At 40.0% G+C, this 16,036-nt stretch overlaps 1 long non-coding RNA gene across 1 annotated transcript in view; it reads left to right on the top strand.

The window, feature by feature from the left end:
* LOC127513413 (uncharacterized) overlaps positions 1-16,036 on the top strand; it is a 44,916-nt gene that overhangs the window by 2,466 nt on the left and 26,414 nt on the right. Inside the window, exon 2 of the long non-coding RNA XR_007930401.1 lies at positions 15,542-15,681. This is a non-coding gene — a long non-coding RNA (uncharacterized LOC127513413). The remainder of the gene's footprint in view (positions 1-15,541; positions 15,682-16,036) is intronic.

Genomic DNA, 16,036 nt, shown 5'->3' with positions numbered 1-16,036 from the left:
TAAATAACCAGGGGACTTTTGTCCCGAAAATGCAGTTAGTCAGTTGTCATTCAGTGTAACGAGATCAAGAAGCCATTCTGAAATGATATAAAAAAACAGACAGTCATTCGACAGTCTGGGACATCATCAAATGGCACCCTGAAGACCAAGACCATGCTTTAGAAAAATAAATATTTGATAATTTCACCTTTTCATGGTGTGGTAGCCTACGTTATAAAAAAGCATGTCATTCAGTGAAATGCCAAAAAACACTTAAATTGTTAGATTTTTTGAAAAAAGTAGATGTTATGAATAATTGTGATTAACTTTACTGGCCAAGCTCACTGTTTGAAACAGGTGGCCAGTTGATGGCCTGCAATATAAGCTGAAGTAGAAGTTCACAAGACAAAAGAATAGCTGAATTTATTAAAATAACCCCGTTCAAAAGTTTACATACCCTTGATTCTTAATACTGTGTGTGGTTACCTGGATGATCCACGACTGTTTGTTTGTTGTGTGATGGTTGTCCATGAGTTCCTTGTCTGTCCTGAGCAGTTAAACTGAGCTCTGCTCTTCAGAAAAATACTCCATGTCCTGCACCTCAACTGTAAATATTAATATTTTAATGCATTTTTATATTGTTTAATTTGTTTTATTGATTCATTTTAGATGCCCACAAACAGAGAAAGTTGAAAGGCATTTTAAAATGCCAAAAAGCTAATGAAGTAAATGCAGACCCAGTAGCTTGGGTGGCACTCTTAAAGCCCATTCACACCAAGAACAATAAACATAAAGATAACTATAACAATAATATAATATAATATAATATAATATAATATAATATAATAGCTTACAAATATTTCTGAACAGAGAGTTCCCCCTCTATGTCACAAGTTCAAGAGAGACCATTGAGGGGATTCTCCACCCAAAACACTCATCTGATAACGACATTTATGTTGGCAAACAAAAAGTATTCATAAATATAGCTGCAAGGGGTAATTTTTGGATTTTTGGGGCAGAGCAAGTAAGAAACAAACTGGCAGGCTAAGCAAGCATGGCAGGAGCATCAGAACAGCAGAACAAAATGTTTATTATTATTTTGCAACATCTGCTTCTGCTGTCATTTTCTTAAACTAATTTAATGATAGACTAATACTAAAAACATTGCAATTATGGGAACAATATCAATATTATCTCACTTTTTGGCAAAATGTCATTCAGAGTAACAAACCATGATCCTTCAGTGTAAACGGATCTTGTTCCTGGGGGCAGTCATTGATTCAACACGGATGCAGGCCTGGAATTCACCGGAGCGCTCTCTGAAAATTCACCGGGCCTCGTGGCAGCAGCCTCCTCAGTAGTTTCTTTGGGCCTGTTACATATGCAGCCACTGCAACACTGGTTGAAGGCTTACGTCCCATGACATGGCATGAGGGCCGCTTCATTCTCAAGCTGACCCATGGCTGCACCAAAGTCCTGGTCTCCTGCAAATCACCCCATCTGTACCAGTTGAGGGTAGAACTGGGCTCAGTCTCCAGAAGAAAAGAAGTAATGGCAGAAGCCTCCAAGACGGGTTGGGGCACCCTATGCGACGGCAGACCGGCCTGCTCCTGGACTTATCCGATGTCAACTGCCTAGAGATGATGTCAGTGCTTCTGGCCTTCAAGGAGTTCAAGTCAGAACTCAGAGTGCACCATGCCCTAGTCCAATCGGACAGCATGAGGTAACCTATATAAATCACCAAGGAGGTCTCAGGTCTCGTCCACTGAACAGGCTGGTGTGCCAACTCCTTCTAAGGGCACAGCGCAATCTTCGCTCAGTGAGAGCGGTGCACGTGCTGGGTTCCATGAACACGGGAGCAAATATGCTGTCCCAGAATGGACCATGTCCGGGGGAGTAGAGAGACTCTTTTTCTGGCATTTTCTGGAGCATACACCTCTTTGCATCAAAAGAGAACTCCCACTGACCGATGTTCTTTCTTGAAGGAAAAAGATGCATTAGCCCACAGGTGGTCTTTTCTGCACCTTTATGCCTTCCCTCCGGTAGCCCTGCTGCTCCCTCAGGTCATCAACTGAATCAGGAAGGACAGGTGCACGAATTTGCTTATGGCAGAACCAGCTGTGGTTCTCGGGTTTGGTCCAGCTGCAATCGGCAGCTCCAGAGTCAATCCAGCTAAGGAGGGACCTCCTCACTTAGGCGGGAGGAACAATTTGGCATCCCCAACCTGAGTTGTGGAGCCTCCATCTGTAGCCTCTCGATGAGAGCCTTCACGTCTTTTCCTGGAGTTCATGAACACAATCTCTGGGGCTAGGGCACCTTCTACCAGGAACCTTTATGCCAAAAAATGGTCTATTTTTTCCAGCTGGTGTTCAGCCTGGGATGTAAACCCTCTATCTTGTGAGATATCTTATGTCCTGTCATTCCTACAGGAGCTGCTGGACGGCGGACACACCCCTTCTACACTCAAGGTATATGTAGCAGCTATTGCAGTATACCATGCTCCTACGGGTAGCCATTCTGTTGGAAAACACGACTTGGTGTTTCAATTTCTTATAAGGGCCGGGAGGCTGAACCCGCCTCACCCTTAACACAGTTTCATCCTCTCACTAAAGACTGCTGGCTCTAGCATCTGTCAAGTGAGTTGGTGATTTGCAGGCTCTATCAGTAGATGCTTCCTGCCTCAAGTTTGGGCCCAATGACAATAAAGTCTGGCCTCGAGACGAGGCTATGTGCCCAAAGGTGCTTTTCATGCCTTTTAGAGCTCCACCAGGTGAATGGCCTCTTCTTGGGCTTGGACTAGTGGAGTGTCCATTGCTGACATCTGTGCAGCGATCGGTTAGTCCTCACCATCCACCTTTGCCAGGTTCTACAGCCTAGACGTCCCTGTTCTTCAGGCATGGATATTTTCTGGCTAGTCAGTCCCTATTCTCTGGGATTTTCCGGTGGCGTCATGCCCAACGGGCTCTGGTCATGGACCCCACTGACGGAACATATTTTTAAGTCCGTATCTCTCTAGTAGCCTGCCATGGGAACCTTGTCATTAAGCCTCCTCTGGCTATGGGCTCATAGGACAGTCTGAAGTTCTACGCTAGAAGCACGGCACTATTGAATTACGTTCCCTATAAGCATCAGAGACTGACGCAGTGCGAGTAAATCATATAAAAATGGAACGTTCCATTTACTAATGTAACCTTGGTTCCCTGAGATGACGGGAAAGAGCATTGCGTAGCTTGCCGTGCTACCGCGTCTATGCGCGAGTCGACTCTGCAGCTCCTCAGTTGAAAAATTCTGATGAAAATGGCTTTCTGCACGACTTAAATAAGCAGTTGGCCCCACCCATTTCGGCGGACTGAAAAGCCATTTGTCACAGACGTGAACCAATCAGTTTTCCCCCATAAGCGTCAAAAACTGATGCAATGCTCGTTCCTGTTATCTCAGGGAATGAAGGTTATGTTAGCAAATGGGTTTGCGCTGGCACAAACTGTTAGTAAATCTGGCCCATAATACATTAATTTTAGGCAGAAACAATGAGCTCATTAAAGTAATTATTACAGGTTGTGAATGTAATGATTGCAACATATAGAAAATTTAGCATTGGTACATGTTGAATTAGAGTTTGTGTCATCTGAAGTCATGACAGGAGTTGGAGTCATCTCTTCACAGGGCATCTGAAGTCTTCGTAAGAGGCTGGATCCAAACTGGAGCTGGCATAATTTACCTGGGATGGGCATCCCAAGGTAGAAACAGAAAAGCAAATGGAAAATAATTAGCGTAGCTGCTGTTCATAACATTTCAAGCAAAGATAATTATGTGCATGCGATCTGATATAACTGGAGTACAAGGTTATAAGATGTATTATGTGAATGCCTGGCTAAAGTGATGTGTCTTTAGTCTAGATTTAAACTGAGATAGTGTCTCTGAGCCCCGAACGTTATCAGGAAGGCTATTCCAGAGTTTAGGAGCCAAATGTAAAAATAAGTCCTTTCCTTTTTTTTAAAATCCTAGGTACAACCAAAAGTCCAGAGTTTTGTGATCTTAAAGAGCGAGATGGGTTGTAGGGCAATAGAAGGTCAGTTATAGAAATACACAGGAGCTAAGCCATTTAGGGTCTTATAGGTCAGTAGCAAAACTTTGTGATCAATATGGAACTTAATAGATAACCAGTGTAGAGATGATAAAATTGGTGTCATACGAAATGTTTTCTTGACCTGGTACAGGGTTTCTACAGGTTTCATCAAATGTAATTTAATGCTTTTTAATGCCTTTTTAATGCCAATTTTTAAATTTTTAATGCCATATATATATATATATATATATATATATATATATATTATATATATGTTGGTAAATGTCGATAGATGACGTCATAAGGCAATTAGAATATTCATCATGTCATTGTTGCATTCGCATTCTGCCAAGTGTCATTTGTTTGCTTCTCTGGTGCTACCCTTTTTGCTCACATAATATATTTTAATACAGCCAAATTCCCAAAAAATTGTTTCATCTATATATTTTTCTGTTGTCAGACAATATGAAATGGTGACTGAAACACGGCCCATTAAGACTACATACAGGGCTCGACATTATGCCTTTTCATTCACTTGTACGATTCATGTAAAATGTATGTTTCATCTTTCATTTTAAATTCTTAAATTCGATCAATAAATTTAATTAGAATAAGACAATAAGGGCTGTTACCAATCAAATTAAATAATTTAAAAATTTACAATAAAACTTATAACTGTATTAAATAATGTTATGGGATTGTAAGAAATGTTGGGGGGAAAATGATACTTTTAAAAATTAAACTAAACCACCAGTAGGTGGCGTCAAGTAACCGTCTTAATAAGTGAGTCATTCATTTAAACGATTAATTCCAATGGCTGATTCATTCAAGAATGAGGCAGCGGTTTATGAATGGGTCATTTAATCTTTGACTAAACCGATTCATTCAAAACGCTGAATCATTCAGTAAAGAAAACAAGGCTGAGTGTTCCGCTATGGTTCTGCTGTGATCTTTGTTTGAAACTATTTTTGCTGCTAAAATAGAACAAAAACAGTCAATGTTCCTTCTAAAATGTAAGTGACTTAATATTAACTATTTGTTAACAGTTGTATGAAATCAGTGTCACGTTTTTTTAATCGTGACGGTAGCTTATTTAGGAAAACAGCATTCTTGGTCGTGTGATTTTGCTTACCTGTATCAAGTTATAAAAACGTATTTTTGTGTGTGTGCTTCGCTCATGTTTCCATTTCTCCTCGAGCCTCAACAGCGCAACCTTGTTATCGTCACTACATTATACAGCCTATTATTATCCACTACGCCACTTAAACTAAATGTAATAAAATCAGTCATTCTCGCGTTTTTTTTTTTGTTTTTTGGTATTGATGTTTTAATCAGGTCCTTGCCTTGTGTATCTCACCAATGTACATATTTTGCGACAGCAAATCAAAGTTATTAAATATGAAGGCTATATTCAATACAAACTGGTATTATTTTCCTTCAAAACTATCTAAAAAAAAAAAAGAATGCCTGTAGGAATAAAATTTAATGCTTTTTAATGCCATTTAAGGCCTTAATTTTCGCAAAATCCATTTAATGACATTTAATGCTTTTTAATGCCCCGCGGATACCCTGTGGTAAGAACTCTAGCAGCTGCATTTTTTACTAGTTGTAACTTGTTTATTGAGAATGCAGGACAACCAGCTAGTAATGCATTACAGAAATCCAGTCTAGAGGTCATGAATGCATGAACTAACTTTTCTGCATCAGAAATGACTAACTGATATAACCAACATGTAAATAAAATCACAAACATGACACTAAAATAATTTCATACATACAATCCAATAATATGTCATTTTTAGGGGACAGAATATACAGTAGATTGTACACATTGTACAGTATAAAGAAAATATGCCTATGGAGAGTCCCCATAAACCACATATACATGTGTGTGTGTGTGACTTCGTCATGAAGAGCATTTGACTTTTTCTCCATGGTCTTAATCTTCTGGAGTTTGCTAATGATGTTTAATTTTGGTGATATTAAATCTGTGCGGTTCCAACACACAACAACACAACAACACTCATTACCAGCTTCATTTTAAGTCCACATGTCATGCAAACAAGAAACTATGCTTCTAACCACAGGTCGAGAGCTGTCCTTCCAACCACACAACTTTGCGATGCTGTTTGTGAATGTTTGTTGGAACTATGGTTTCTGGAAACACAGACTCGTTGAACTATGCTGATAACGACGGAACTTGCAAACATAGTTGGCTAACGATACTTTCGGGAAATGCACCCCTGTCCTGTGTGATTGTAGATCGAGATCACAGAAACACAACATTTATTGAACTTTGGACAACAAATATTTAAACCTCTCCTTTCGTAATCAAAGAGTTTTTAGTGTAAAGTATGTTATCTGACTATATGAATCATTTAAAAAGGTCCATAGGCATGAGAGATATGGTGAATTAGTGAATTTGCTGTACATAAAATTAAAAAATAATTTACCATTTATAGCAAAAGGTTGAACTGTGTTGTGTGGATATATATATATATAGAGAGAGAGAGAGAGAGAGAGAGAGAGAGACAGATGTTATCAAGCATTATTTCAGAAAAATAAAATGGCATACAACTGCACCTGTCACATTCTGGTGAGAACTGACAATGAACAGAGAACAATCATGAACTTAAATACACAGGGATGATGAACAAAGATTAACAGCTGTGGTGATTAACGAATGTCCATGATAACTGTTCATGCCAGGAAAACTAGAACGAATGGAACGGAAAGACTAAACAACGAAAATTGTCTAAACACTGAAAATAAACAAGCAAAATAATCTGCCAATGGGGTAAGCAAAATAATAAGAATTTTTAGATATTTGGACTGGAAACAAGACAAAAACTCTAACTAAGAAAAGCATTTTACAGAACGCCCCCCTCCGGGAAGACGCAGCCTTGCGCCATAGAATGGAAAAGGAGGTGGTTCAAGAGGCGGATGAAGGACCAGTGACTGACAAAGACCCCATGGAATGACCCAGGGCAGCACTGAAGGTGGAAGGAGCCAGGGAAGTGAGGATGTGATGAGTAGTCTGTTGGTGGTCCAGATCCCAGTCAGGACGAAGGCCCACGGTGGAGTCAACGGAGGGAAGAGCCAGGATAGAGTTTCGGCAGACGACATCTGGGCGATGACAGACAGAGATGAGGACGTAGTTAGTGGACCCTACGGCACAGACGGAGAGCAGATGGGGACGGCCAAACCGACGGTCCTGGAGATTGAGGTGGAGACATAGCAACGAGCATCCGAGGAGGAACCAGAGTATCTGAGGACTGAGGCGGAGCCAATGCAACAGAAGACCAAGGCGTAGCCCACTGAAGCCAAAGGGTTGGAGAGACGGAGTGCAGAGAATTGCTTTAAAAGTCCGTGGTGTAGGCAGGGTGATGGCTGACCGAGGTGAAGCCGGAGGGACAAGGGAGCCCAGTCAAGCCATAAGGATGATGGCCTCTGGTGGAGCTGAGGGAGGGAGGACCCAAGGCGGAGCCGACAGACCGACGGGCCAGGTGGAATGACGGGATCAGTGGCTGGAGGCAGAGCCGGGGGATCCACTGGCTTGGACGAAACTGGTGACCGTAAGCTCCGAGGCTCATCCACATAGCACAGCGATGGGGAGGAAGGCAAGGGGCTGACGGGAAGCAGTGTGGGCAGGGCTGACAGACTGACTGGAAGAGGAAAAGGAGGCAGGACAGGGAGGCTTGGTGGGGTCCGCGACAATAACACATTATGACAGGACGATGATGCATACATACATATTGCTCGGCAGGACCAGCGGTGATGAAGACAATACAGGGCAGGGTTGGGTGGGTTGCACAATCTCTGTCTCCCAATCAATCAGCCAAAGCTCAGTATCTGGCTCCTCCAACACTCCTTCTGTCATGGATGTTGCCGGCTCACACACCTGGTCAGACTTATGTTGGGCTCGGGGGGATGTGGCTGCATGCTCAGGCTCCTTCGTGTGCAGAGGCACAGGCTCAGGGTCCATGGCGGGCGAAAGCTCCCCATCTGCAGTGAGCACAGGCTTGTCATCTGTGGGCGTGGGTGACGGTTGGCTGGGTTCTGGGGTTGCTGATACGGGTGCTGGTGTGGATTGGGGGTACGCACTCTCTAGACAGCGGAGGATGGCCTGCCTCCACGTCCCCGCCGTCATGTCTGGTAGGTCGAGCATCTGGTGGTAATTCGCCCCATTCCAATATAGTGATTTAAGTGTCACGCCATCAAAGGCAATATGTTGGGCGAGTGTGCAGAAAATGAATGGAATATTCCAAAAAGGAAAACCCTTTCCATGCTAATACAGCAAAAACATTGCTGCATAATCCATTTCTGGGTCGGTTCTTCTGTCACATTCTCCAAGCGTGGTGTAGGTAGAAAGGCAGGACGAAGAAGATTGATTCAAATAGACTTTAATAACTGAAAGTAAACCTTAACCTACCTCAGTGTATATGTTAACGAGAACCGACAATGAACAGAGAACAATCAGGAACTTAAATACACAGAGATGATGAACAAACATTAACAGCTGTGGTGATTAATGAGTGTCCATGTTAATGGATGATGATGGGAAAATTAGAACGAACGGAAACAAAAAGACTTAACAAGGAAAACGGAACCAAAACTATATTATACCAAATGAAGACTTCAGATGCAAAAGCCTCTAAGTGCTATCTGAAATTTTCTTCTAAAATGAGCATTTTTATCGAGCTTGTATTTTTATGTTCAGTTATTTCACTTTAATGGCAATGAAAAGGACCTATTAATTGCCATTAAAGTGAAATTACCGAACCTAAACGTACAAGCTTGATAAAAATGCTTATTTTAGAAGAAAATTTCAGATGGCACTTAGAGGTTTTTGCATCTGAAGTCTTCAAATATACTTTATTTTAAATAGAGGAGGAAAGTACATTTTCTTTAATATCTCTGCAGCTCATCAAAAATAAGTCACTTCTGTTTCTGGATGTAGCAGCAGCCCAACTGATAATAAAAAAATAAAAAAAATCACATGCCTATTTTGATTGAAATGATATTGCCTGACATAATGAATAAAATCACAAACATGACACTAAAATAATATCATACATACAATTCAATAAAATGTCATTTTATTTTAATTTTAAAAATAATGTAGAAAATAAAGTGGGTTTAATCACTTTGTTGTTACATAAACTATGGTTTCGGGAAACTGTGGATAACAACGGAACTGTGACCATATAAGTATATGAGAGTGTGTGTGTGTGTGTGTGTGTGTGTGTGGTCAGGGTGTTTCCTGTGATTTATTTATTTTTTTTAAATCTGAGAAGAGTTTGAGACATTGTTTTTTTTTTGTTTTGTTTTTTGTTTTTGTTTTTTTGTTTGTTTGTTTTCATCTGAAGATGTATGTAAAGGCAACAGAGAAACCAAAAAACACAAGCCAAACAAAAGACATGCAGGCAATGCTTCCCGAGCGGCACTGCTCTGTCTGAGATGTGCTAATGTTCCCATTAAGTCATAAAAAAGTTATTTCTGAATGTTCTCTGAATGTTTTTTAAATGTTCTATAAAAGTTTTTCTTGGTTATGTGAACGTTAAGGGAACATTCCATTTTATCATTCTTCAGACATTATGGGAACATTGCTCTTGAATGTTCTCTGAATCAAGTAGCAACATTTAAAAAACATTAGATGAACATCCAAATAAACATTTTAGAAAAAAAAAACAAAACACTCCATTAACTCTGTATCGAAGACCGGGTATGGTTGTAAGCAAGGGGAGAGTTGTAACACCACCAATTCCACCAATCAGATCATTTCATTATTTACCCACTTCCTCCCAGATCCCATATGAATGGTTGTCAAGGCTGTAAATAGGTATGCAGATTTTATAAAGAAAAAACAGATTTTTGTGTAAAAATTTAATTTTTTTTTATTATTAAAACTGTTTTGTTTAATACTAAAACTTTTGCAGATAAAATCATATAACATATAATCAAATATTAGATTAAATTGTAGTTTCTCTGGCAAAACGTGATGCATTTGTAACCAGCTAATTTCAAACCATTATGCTAATACAGCTAGCTAAACACTGGCTGACAGGGGTGGGGAAGGCTGTAACACATCTTTAAAAAAGTGTTACAACCATCCCCTTACATACAACTAAGAACTTTTTAAAATAACCTTACAGAATGCCTAGACAGTGGAAAAGAAAGACAGATAGATGTGTTGCCGGCCAGTGTAAAAAAAAAAAAGAAAAAAAAAAAAGAAATGACAAGCTAAGGTCAGTCAGATCAGTTGCGAAGACAATGTTGAAAGCCAGTGGTGAGGATTCTGAGACCCCAGACAGTGAAAACTAACTATGTTGTCTGTAAAGAGCCATTTACAACTCAAAGCCAGAGGAAGTGTACAGGTCAAATGTGCCCTATATACAGTCTCTGGGCCCATCAAGCCTACAATCTAGGGTTAAAAACATTGATTTTTACCATTGTTACTCTGACCGAGAATATTCACACATAAACACACAAACATTTATACTGTTTTTTTCAGTGTACACACAGGTACACTGCAGTCGAGTGTTCATTAAGCATAAATACCACTAAGAAAGTTTGTTCCAGTAGACTAACTTACATACATGTGCACACACACACACACACACACACACTTCTGGGTCAAACAGAAAGTGGATTTGAGCTGTGGTCAATCACAGAAAGAGAGGAATTGTTTTGAATTGTTCTTTCGGATTGTTTCACTAAACCTGATTTTGAAGCATATTGCATGGTGTGGATGCTGTCTTTGCTTCTTTTGTCTACAATTTACCACAGCATGTGTCAGAACCTACCCTGGTAGTGGGGTAGATTACAACCATACCTGGTCTCCCCTAAATAACGTTTTTGTGCTTTATTAAACAAAACATTATTAAAGACCAGATAACTTTGAACAGACGTTTTATTAACGTTACTGGACTTTGAGAGAGTGTTCCCTGTTAGTTGGGTTTGCTCTGAATGTTGTTGTTGTATTATTATATCTCTGCTCTCAAACTTCATGAGTATTATTAGAGCCGTCTGAAATATCGGACAAATAAAGATCAGTAGCACAGCGGCAACACTGCAGGCGTGTGCAGCGCGACCGGCATGGTGACTGTGGATAAACTCGGACTATATCACATAACTGTGGAAAATTTAAGGAGACAAAGAGTGAGGCTGAAGTCCTGATGAAAGGCCTGCAGGCGCTGCCCCAACCCTGCGCAGATCAGCTTGACTTTATTGCCATGCGGCATATGGTCGCAGACAAACTGTCAGTGGCGGTCCGCTCCATGCCAGCAGATGACAGAGCACAGGCATGTTTGCGTGGAATCACGCTGATCCGGAGGGAAACGCGCGGAGCGTCGGGGCAAAGGAGGAGGGGTACGCACAGGCCAGCGTGTTGCTGCGGGGGACAGAGCAGCCGACGGTGACCGAATGCGGCAAATTGATCAAATTGTAGGATGCAAGACTTCTTGCCAATTATGTGGGTCATGTCAGCGTCTCTCTGGTCCTTCTTGGTCAGCAGAGAAACATGCTCTGTGAGTGAGTGAGCTGTGTGTGTATGTTTAGCCCATTTAACAGATTGTATGTCTTGCAAACACAGGAGAAGGCAAACATCCACTGACAGCAAACTGACACTCATGCTGGTGCTGGAAAACATTTACATTCCTTCAGCTCTGGTAATAGAAAATCAGCTGCTTTCAGTTCATCTTTTAGTGAGGGTTTTCCTTTGACTCCAGATTCTTGAATTCAGCTGCTGTGGTTTAGTATCCCAGCTAACAAAAAACATGTTCTAAAAATAAAACATTATTCCTGAATGTTCAAAATGTTTTTGGTTTTTTTTAATAATTAAAAATGTTTTTTCTCAGTTATACGAATGTTAAGGGAACATTCTAAACATTTAAAAAATGTTTGACAAACATCCAACTAAAATGTTTCAAAAAAACTGGAAAACAAGACAAAAATACTGAGGAAGAACATAATTTTTTTGCAGTGTACATAGTAACGTTTAAAACACATTAGACTAATATCCAACTAAAACATTTAAGAAAATATAGCTGCAAGCAGCAATTACGGGGTCAAGCCGAATAAGGGCCGAAAAGGAAAGATTTGTGGACATCTGTGATCATGAGGTTAGGATAAAGCTGTTTAAATTACATCAATTAAAGCACTTATAACATAATAACATGGTTTATAACTTCTGAGCAGTAGGTGGCGCTATGACAAAACTCTGCATACACCCTCAAGTCATGTCTGTGATGACATGTACCAAGTTTCGTGTCAATAAACAAAATTTTTGTGGCAAAGATACAGCCACATGTCCATTTTGGTGTGCTCGCAGTCAAATTTGTTGACACAGTATAAAACAACGGTTGAGTCTATCAAAAATCTTTTAATAACTTTTTGTCAAGTCTGTAGATGCTACATACCAAATTTCATACAAATCGGACAAATTTTATAGGAGCAGTTTGAAAAAGTAGGTTTTGAATAAAATTCAATATGGCGGACAGTAAGTATGGTAGAATATGGCAGATTTGGTATCGTAGGACTCGGCATAAGCCAACAAATCTAACAATTTAAGTTAAAAGACAATGTGTTGAACTTTTCATATGTTATAAGCATTTTGATAAATTTCATTATATCTCTTGACCACTAGACTGACCTAAAACTTTACAGGTCCTCTCAGAACATGTACAAAACATGTTTTGTAACAATATGTTCATTCTATGACAAAATTCAAAATGGCTGACCAAAGAAAATTAAGTATCTCTCAACTCAGCATGCCTCAAGGAATCTAAGGAGATTTTAGGACAAGTCATTTAAAAGTTATAAGAAAAAATAGCAATTTTTCCTGTATCTGCACCAGTAGGTGGTGCTGTGACGATACTGTGCATGTACCCCCAAGACATGCCTGTAATGACATATACCAAGTTTGGTGTCAAAACACCAAATCATTGCAAAGATACAGCATCAAATCCATTTTTGAGTGCTCGCCGTCAGATTTGTTGATGTGTTACACGAGAAAAGATTGGCTGATACTTTTTTAATAACTTTTTGCTTTTGAACTGTTGGTGGCACTACAGGGTTTGAGGTAGAGACTCCAAATTTGTTATGGAAACATTTCAGACCGTCTTCTATCTGTGTGCCAAATTTTATAACTTTTTACCATACGGTTCTATGGGCTGCCATAGAGTCAGGCGGAAGAATAATAGTAAGAAAAATAACGATTTCAATACCGGTCCTTGCCCCTTTGGGGATTGACCCCTAAAAATTTTCCATGAACGATGTATAAATAATGTTTTTGTGAAAATGTTTTGAGAACATTATTGAAGCACTCAAAAAAAAAAAAAACTCTTTGGCTGAACATGATTCTGTTAGGGTTCGGGTTAGTAGAATAAGTTGACATAGTTGCAAAGTTACTTATAGTAGGTCAATGTCTGTTAGGAGCATCAAAATAAAGTGTTAGCACATATTAAGCAGACAGTCTACTGATACTCTAATGACTGCTGGTTGACATGTAGTTGCACCGTTATTTGTAGTTAGTAGAATGTCTAAAGGGCACCATCGAAGTAAAGTGTTACCAAAAAATTTGGAAGAGTCACCACAGCTGGAAAGCTTTTTGTAATCTTCATGTTCAATTTAATTTCACATTGAAATGACTAGCTTTATAGTATATGCTAAAAATAAAGTTTAAAGAAACTGGAAACCGCGTTGTTTCTTATATTCAGTGTAACATCCATACAGTATATAATCTCTATCCTCAGTTTTGACTCTGTTGGACAGGATGAGAGAGGGATTGGGGCCGTTGTGGCTCTGGTATAAGCGCGGCGTGTGTGGCCCGTGTCTCCGCTCGCCGTACGCCAGTGACAGGTCACACAGATCAAACGGCTGCAGCAGTTCAGGAGAATAAAACTTCACCCCGAGACCTTCACGTCGCACAGCACTGTAGATCACGCTAAAGCAGGCACAGCACACAACTCTTTCATGTTTGCTCAGGAACAATTTCATGTTGGCTGTCTCTCAGGGCCTTCACTGTCTCTGTACTCAGGAAAACATTTAGTAACTGATTTGTTTTCTCAGATGAATAATATTAGGCTGATTTGATAACCAAGCACTGCAGGTGTGTTTCAGGTGTGTTCCTGACCTCAGTGGATGCGTCGGATGCATTGCTATAATGTGATTGTCTGCTGCCGTGAGCACTGCATTACCATGGATCTGTTGTATCGTCTTATTCCAGGAGAAACAGCACTGATTTAATAAAGCTTCAGCAAATGAATTCCACTCCTCGGACTTCAGACAGAAAGGATACAACTATATGAGACCTGAACATGGTGCATGTAGATAAATACATTTTTACAAATAATCACCAGAATAAATAAAAACCATGAGATTAGGTGTCTCTAGGCATTACCCCATGGTTTTATGATGTATGTAATGTATATAAATATTTTGGAGTTGAATTTTCAGTATTGGGAGACATTTTGGCAAGCTTCTCTCAAAGTTATGAACAAACATTCTTCCAGTAATGTTAATAAAATGTACATAAACCCCACCCCCGGGAACACACAACAAAGGGGAGGAGGCCATTTTGGGCTGCTTTAGAGAGCCCAAGTAGTAGTCGAGTGTTGATGTCATGCTGTCATTTTATGCCGGACTGCTTCACAAACGAGGGTCAATTCAACGCTGGATTTGCACAAAAGATTAACATGACATCAACTACATAAATTTATCCACTAACCATCCAGAAACGTCCAGTTTCATTCTAAAAGTTGTAACTTCTTCCTGAGTCTCTCCATCAGTGTCGACTCCGGTTTGAACAATGTAAGGCTGAACACCGTTACTGACAATCCTCATTTTGTCTGCATAAGATTCTCCAGTTTTGTTGTTGTTGAGCAACCGAAGCGCGAGCTGTTAAAGCTCCGCCCTCTTCTGGAAAGGGAGCAGCTCATTTGCATTTAAAGGGACACACACAAAAACGGTGTGTTTTTGCTCACACCCCCATAGGGGCAAATTTGACGAGCTATAATAAATGATCTGTGGGGTATTTTGAGCTGAAACTTCACATTCTGGGACACCAGAGACTTATATTACATCTTGTGAAAGAGGCATAACAGGTCCCCTTTAATAATGTTCTCAAAACATTAGCACATTATTTAGACATTGTTCATGGAATTTTTTTTCTGAAATGTTTTAGTTGGACGTTCATCTAATGTTTTTTAAATGTTACTATTAGTTTCAGAACGTTCCCTTAACGTTTGCACTTTCAGAGTGTTCCCTAAACATTCGCATAACCAAAAAAATAAAAAAATAAAAAATATTTTAAAACATTTAAAAAACTGGACGTTTTGAATTTTCAGAGAACATTCAGAAATAACGTTTCCATAACTCAGTTTGCAAAACGTTCTTAGAACATATTTTTGTTTGCCATGATAAAACTACACAAATTACATCAAAAAGTATTCAGTCTCATCTTAAAGACGGCGGCTTTGGTTCTCATGTTCTCAGGTTGGGACCTCCCGGTGCGTTGAGTAAGCTGACTTCCCCTGCTGCTCTTGTGTGGCCCAGACTGCCGTGTGCTGCGACTGTGGTCTGTTGTTACGAGCTGTACGCTGTTACCTGCTCCAACACCTCGTCAACTTCCAGAGGTACGTCTGGCAACCAGTGTGTCTGGATAAAGGAAACTTGCGGCCTTCAACCTGACAGCTATGCCATGAAAAGCTTTCTGTACAAGTTGATTTAGTGCCCTGCCATGCCTGAAAGAACCCGAGCAAACACCTAAACTCGAAAGGGGCAGATGCGCCTTTTCCACACTCTCAGAAAAAATGTGCTAAAATTGTACCTTTAATAGCTCAACAGTACCATTAAAGGATTAGTTCATTTTAAAATGAAAATTACCCCATGATTTACTCACCCTCAAGCCATCCTAGGTGTATATGACTTTCTTCTTTAAGACGAACACAATCAGAGTAATATTAATAATCACCCTGATGCTCCAAAGCT

The sequence above is a fragment of the Ctenopharyngodon idella genome, chromosome 5, assembly GCF_019924925.1.
Source record: "Ctenopharyngodon idella isolate HZGC_01 chromosome 5, HZGC01, whole genome shotgun sequence".
In the NCBI taxonomy this organism is placed as follows: domain Eukaryota; kingdom Metazoa; phylum Chordata; class Actinopteri; order Cypriniformes; family Xenocyprididae; genus Ctenopharyngodon; species Ctenopharyngodon idella.
Note: the sequence above shows the minus strand (reverse complement) of the source record. Positions and strands in the feature narration are given on the sequence as shown.